General features: G+C 31.7%; 1 long non-coding RNA gene and 1 pseudogene across 2 annotated transcripts; both read right to left on the bottom strand.

Annotated features, from left to right (window-relative positions):
• Positions 1–2,813: 2,813 nt before the first annotated feature.
• Positions 2,814–3,346, bottom strand: LOC145112942 (trigger factor-like protein TIG, Chloroplastic pseudogene; annotated as a pseudogene). The gene is made up of 3 exons (XR_013710697.1): positions 3,186–3,346; positions 2,986–3,066; positions 2,814–2,900 (listed from the first exon to the last, which is right to left on the bottom strand). The product of XR_013710697.1 is annotated as a trigger factor-like protein TIG, Chloroplastic pseudogene (transcript).
• A 1,889-nt stretch (positions 3,347–5,235) lies between these two features.
• Positions 5,236–5,896, bottom strand: LOC145104369 (uncharacterized). Its single transcript, XR_013707070.1, has 3 exons — positions 5,830–5,896; positions 5,594–5,713; positions 5,236–5,379 (listed from the first exon to the last, which is right to left on the bottom strand). It is a non-coding gene; the product is annotated as an uncharacterized LOC145104369 (long non-coding RNA).
• Between the last annotated feature and the right edge of the window lie 570 nt (positions 5,897–6,466).

Here is a 6,466-nt window from a genome sequence, read left to right as displayed (position 1 = left end):
AACCAAAAAAAAAATGAATAGTTTTTAAACCCCTACCACTCCAAAAAAATAATAAATAAATAAATAAAATCGTCGTGCTCATCAAGTTTGTTCAAGTTCTATGGCGCTTGGCTGTGATTTTGGGAATAAATTCTAACTATGAATTTTTGTAAATATAGTAATTTGATACGTAAGGGGAAAAAAATTAATGATGTAAGTACGAAGGTTTAAAAGTAACAGATCTTGTTAATTTTGAAAGATACGAAAGCTTAAACGCGATCGATCTTGCTAATTTTGTGACAATTGGTGAATCCAAAAAGGTGCAACCTTCCAAATTAGAAATTATAGAAATATGCAAGATTGATTTTAAACAACAATTCTCTTTTTGTATGGATATATCTTTTGGTTAATATTTAACTGTTAATTGCGATGTTTATCATATTGTCATTATTGTGATTTTAATGGTACAAGCTAACACATGATCTCTAAAGTGATACATTTCTTCATTTACATAGGTAGGTACATTGATGATTATAATATATATATATATATATATATATATATATATATATATATATATATATATATATACATTGGTCGTACTTTTATAGGCTTGGTGTGTCTAACATTTTAAATCCAAGCGTATAGATTGGTCTAATATCCTTTAGATTAACTTAAAATACTTAAAATAATAGTGTAAGTTATTGATAAGTCACAATTTAAAGCTTATAGAGTGATCAGACTTCTCATTCTCTATATATATGGGACGAATTACTATATAGATTATTTCTAAATCAAACTCATTGTCGCCTTTTTATCCATGTACCGATGGGTTAATACAGTGTATATATATATATATATATATATATATATATATATATATATATATATATATATATATATATATATATATATATATATATATATATATTAAAGTCTTGATCAATCTATTTTCCCGACACTGTGGTAGCATCTTCTCTTTGTCAATTATGTCGGTTGATTGGATTGAACACATTAATAAAAGATCAAAGGAAGATCTAAGTCACAACAAGTGAAACCCTAATCATGTCGAAATCAGTTTTTAAGAGATCGAAAACTAAATCAACAACTTATTTGATAGATTTGATGTTTGATAATCAATAGAAGGGAAAATACCGGCAATAGTCAAAAAATGGCGGGTATTTTCAAAAAATAGACACAAAAAATTGGATTTCCGGATATAGACATGGATTCCGCGGAGGTAGCTCCGCGGAATCTACTGTAGCTTTGCGGAATCTACTGTAGCTTCGCGGAATGGCAAAATCGTAAATAAATGAGTGTATTAAAAAAAAACCTCAAGATCCATTCCGCGGAGCTACCTCCGAGGAAGGAACTCATTCCGCGGAGGTAGCTCCGATGAATGGATCTTCAGTTTTTTTTTTTTTTTTTTTCACATCGATTCTTCGAGGTTTATATTAATTCCCCAACTAATTATTTTCAAGCAAAGATTATCATACTATCATAATCTTTTTCTTGAAAATAATTAGTTGTGGAATTAATATAAACCCCGAAGAAACGATATGAAAAAAAAAATTCTAAAGATCCATTCCGCGGAGCTACAGTACATTCCGCGGAGCTCCGCGGAGGTAGCTCCGCGGAATGCATGTCTATACCTGAAAATTTCCATTTTCATGTCTAAATTTTGAAATTACCCCCTATTTTTTGACTATTGCCGGTATTTTCCCTTTCTACCAACAAAATGGATGACATGAATACAAACAACAACGGGTCAAAGATGAAGCTATTTCGTTTTAAAAGTTACAAATGTATTGTCTAATCTGTATTATTTAAATAAACACATAATTATTCATAAAAATTGGGACATGACAAAACTTTTACATCGTATGAATATATAATTTTAATAATTTTATATGACTTTATGGATTTATAATTCTTTAATTAGATTTACCTACAATTTGTTGTTTGGTGGAAAATAGAAAGATTTTAGATCTACTAAGTCACAGCAAGGATTGCGTGTTATCTATTAAGCACGACGATGATCAATTATACCGTAATTATGAGTGACAAACACAAATAATTAGAAGATGTGATACCTTTTCATTCCATTTCTGGTTATTGTGGTTAATAGAGATTATTAAAGAATTTAGTATAGTCTTATTATTAAATTATAAATTATTTTTTTCTTAATTCATAAAAATTTTAAACTTCATCAATTTTCTCCCAATCATTACCTCAAAAAAAAAACATGGAAAACAGGACATCAAAGTGCAGTCTAGATTATTTAAAAAGGCACATAATTATTTGTAGAAATTCGGATATGACAAAACTTTTACATCATGTCAATAAATAATTTCAATTATTTTATACGAGTTAAGTGGTCTTTTCATTTCTTTAATCAGATGTTATCCACAATATATTATTTGATGGAAAACTAGATGGGAATCATGCGCGTCCGTTGGCGCTGAGTCATTTTATTTTTTTGTGAAACACTTCCAATTGAGTTCTGTAAAGTAAAAAGTAAAAACAGAACACATAAATATTCGAAAAACCGATGTGGGAAAATGCTCAAAAGAGCAGTGAGTTGAATAAGGAGAATTAAACTTACTGTCCATGTTAAAAGAAGGCTGACTTGTGTCATTTCCTTCCCAATATTCACCAACTAACAAAAGAACAATGCATGATATGTATAATGTTGACCAGTCAAATTCCAGCCCCATGATGATAAACCTTGATCTGTACATTTTTTGGAATATAAACAAACAAATATATTATTACTTATGAAGGAAAATATGTTAAACACAAGAAAAGAGCAAAAGGGGTTTAAGAGTTGGAATTTATCCCCTTACCCTATCCCTTCGTGTTGAGCAGGGGATAAAACTGATGCGCATTGCCAACTGTTCTTCATTTAGTTTCATGTTTGCCTAAAAAATTAAATATTTAATTAAAAACTTTATATAAAAATGTCTCAGATTTAATCAAATGTGTAACATATATTTGTTACTAAACCTGTATTTGTAATAGTCTAGCTCCATAAAGCTGTCTTCCTTGCTCTTCAAACAAAGATTGTGGGATTTCAACTTGAATCATCTCGACACAAGTTTCAATAAATTATTTTGATTAAACAAAAAAGAAAAAAGAAAAAAGTAAATTACAACTTTAGTCCCTGTGGTTTGTCAAAAGGTACGATTTTACCCCTGTCTAAATACCTTTCGAAGCTGATCAGGTATTGCATTATCTGTTGCTTGATCTTTAGCTGTTTGCTCAAGTTCCACAAACCTCTCCAACAATGACTTCCTAACCAAAAAAACATAAATAAACAACATTTAGTCAAAAGCACGAATCAAATTGTATAAAAAGTCAAAACATGATTAATAGACAAAGTTTATAACCTTATCGATAGTGGTGCATCTAGTAAGAAGCTTATTAGCAATGTAGTTATTCATCTCTAGTAATTCTCTATAGAAGAGTTCTTTACATTCAACCTAGTGATACATTTGCAAGAAAATTAATATTTGTGTAAATTATTAACATAATTTGTAAGAGGAGGGGGCTTACAGTAAATTGACAAGGAAGGCCACGTAGATCTTCTTGTTTCCATGAATCTGGAAATGTAAGTGGGAAAGATTTTGTTTCACCTCCTTGAATTCTAATTATGGCATCAAGAAAACCAGAAATAATTGTATCTTCATCTTCTGCATCAAATTGGAAACCTGCAAATCCAACCAAACATTATAATGGAATGTAATGACCCATTCCATTCTTCTTTGGCTTGCTGGTGATCGGCGAAACCGCTTTTGATATACTGGAGCGACAGTTTCCCTGCTTCAATCTGGTTGATGAGGGCTTGGAGGACGTCTCCATTGATGGATGGAAAGTGAATGAAAAGTGCAAAATGCTGCTGAATATCCATATTCCATCAAAAATCATGAATTTAGTCAAAAAAAAAAAAACATTACATGTAACAAATTTTGCAACATAAAAGTTATTAAATTGCAATGCATGTATCTGTTTCTACAGGTATACAAAATGTAATAGGAAACAAAAACTTCGAACACCATTCCCTGTAAAATGGAAATATACTTACCTGTTTCTACCAACTACCAACACCATTCCCTGCCAAAATAAATAAATAACATTCTTGAATTTTCAAGGGGTAAATTAGTAAATATATAACTGATTTTTAGAAAATAATAATTGGAAAAGACAGAATTCTTAGACTTTCTCTATTAAGTTTAAGTCTTTCTTATCATATTAAGCAAAATAGAAAGAATCATATATTGGAGAACTTACCGGCTGAGTTGGATGTTATACAGTTTGTGCTTTTGTGGATACATTTTTAACTTTTGCAGCAACATGGTCCTGCAGTTGATGATATTTTTTAGGGATGAAATGATTATAGGATTATTTGCTTCAATTGCTTTGAAAATACACATCCAAACAACCCCAACTCAATCTTTAATATGAACTCATTTGTAGACAATAATGGATCCCTAAAACAGCAATAAAGCTTTCTCGTTAAGGTCTAACACCGAACTATAATCAAATTTGCCAGATTTTGCTTTTTTCATCAATGTCCCCAAATATTCATCATTTTTTCAAACATTTTATAAGCATCATCTGGAAAAACTAAGGATAAAACACCATATATTGCAAAATGACCTATTGAAAAGAAACAATAATCACTTATCTTAACAAAGTTTAGCTTACCTCTTTCGTTCCTTACCAAGTCGGCTCATATGCTCCTTAAGAAGCCCAATCTCTTTGTTGATTTTGTAGGCTCTCTACTTAAAAACCCAAAATTTGGAAAATACCATCTCATAGCAAAACATAGTAAATGTGAATCTGTAAAAAGAATATTTTAGTGCTTATTTTAACTTAAAGTTGGCATAAAATTCATAAAAAGGTTACAGTTTAGAATGTTTATCACATAACGCGGATTTACACAAATCAATGACACGAATGGATCCTTTCGAGCTACTATATGCGAAAGTGCTACAATGAATAGAAATGAAATTCAACACATGTAATCACGTCTTCCATAAAAGAATTCACAAAAAAATAGTATAAATAATATCAGTTTCAATAGACTGTAGATTAAATTAATTTTTATGTTAATTGTGGCCCTGTATAGCTAAATCCTCTTCCTGGGGTATTCCTACTTTGACCTTTATTCAAATGAAACTCTTTAAAGATCTATCATTTTCAGTTCAAACTGAGTGCTCAAGTATGGATAGAAGAACTCACCTTGATATCTGGTACTGTTTAAAGAACGCCACCGCTGCACTTGCCGGTGGTAGGCACCGTAACCATCGACGGTTGCAGTCATAATTTTTTTGTTCCCGTAATCTGACAGCAACATAGAGGAATTGATTATGCCTTCTGGGTTACATGTTTGTCAACCTGAAACATGATTAAATAGGAAAAAAAATGAACAACAGTGAATAGAAAGGAATAAGAATTCAATTTTCATAATCAAATTGAAAAATTAAGGTAAAAACACCAGTAAACGTATATGATCAATTTGAAGTTTGAGAAACTTGATTTGATAGGTGTTGGTTGAGACCAGAGTAACTAACACTTTAAATCAAATCATTCTAAGGATTTGAATTCTAACCTTTCCACATTCCATCAAAGTTTTGCCAGGAAGGAACGATTAACTAATATTCAATAGAGGGGCATTATTGTCATTTCCTGCTTATTTGCTTTCCCAGGTATTAGCAGAACTTTTTCCAAACTGAAACACAAAAATAGAGTGAATGCTTACCTCCTCTATTCATAAAATAAGCAGCAATGAAAGTAGAAGGTAAAATTGAAGCAGATATCGAAGAAGCACGACACAGGAAAACAAACCCAATTCCATATGAGCACAAAACCCCTGCCACCGCCTCCTTTGCGACCCATTCTGAAAGGAAGAAAGAATCAAAGTCCATTATGGCGCAAAAGCAATCGTGCAACAGAGGAGTTAAACTAGAGAATGAAAAATAAAAAAAACGGATATACAAATATCATGTGTAAAGGCACCCAACAGTCACCCAAATCGATTCACTTTGAAATCCCAGATGAAATACGCCTCTAAAATGCAAACATAATAAAAACGTAAACCCAGTTGTCCAAATTCAATGTAATAACCGAAAAACAGAATTCGATATCATAACAATCTTAAAATTCCTGAGAATCGACTTACCATAGCTCAATTTGATGTGTGTGTGTCTTTTTTTTCTGAAATTCGAACTACAATCGATCTCAATTGAACCTCCACTGTAGAAATTGAGACGTTTGCCAGTCCATGTATATGTTTGGAACTAAAATCCATCAACATCTTGATATATTACCTGAATAGAACACGCGATGACCGGCGATGGCTAGGAAGACGGTGATTCAGATCTCGCGTGCTTCTTCCCCATCGGACTGTCGGCACTGTTTCACACTGAACCATAGTCGAATAGAAAAACCCTCTGTGTCGATCTATTCCCTCTATGTAGGGTGG

Source organism: Lactuca virosa, chromosome 1 (genome assembly GCF_052849685.1).
Source record: "Lactuca virosa cultivar CGN04683 chromosome 1, Lactuca_virosa_CGN04683_v6, whole genome shotgun sequence".
In the NCBI taxonomy this organism is placed as follows: Eukaryota; Viridiplantae; Streptophyta; class Magnoliopsida; order Asterales; family Asteraceae; genus Lactuca; species Lactuca virosa.
The sequence above is the reverse complement of the archived record's forward strand: the minus strand, read 5'-3'. Positions and strand labels throughout refer to the sequence as shown.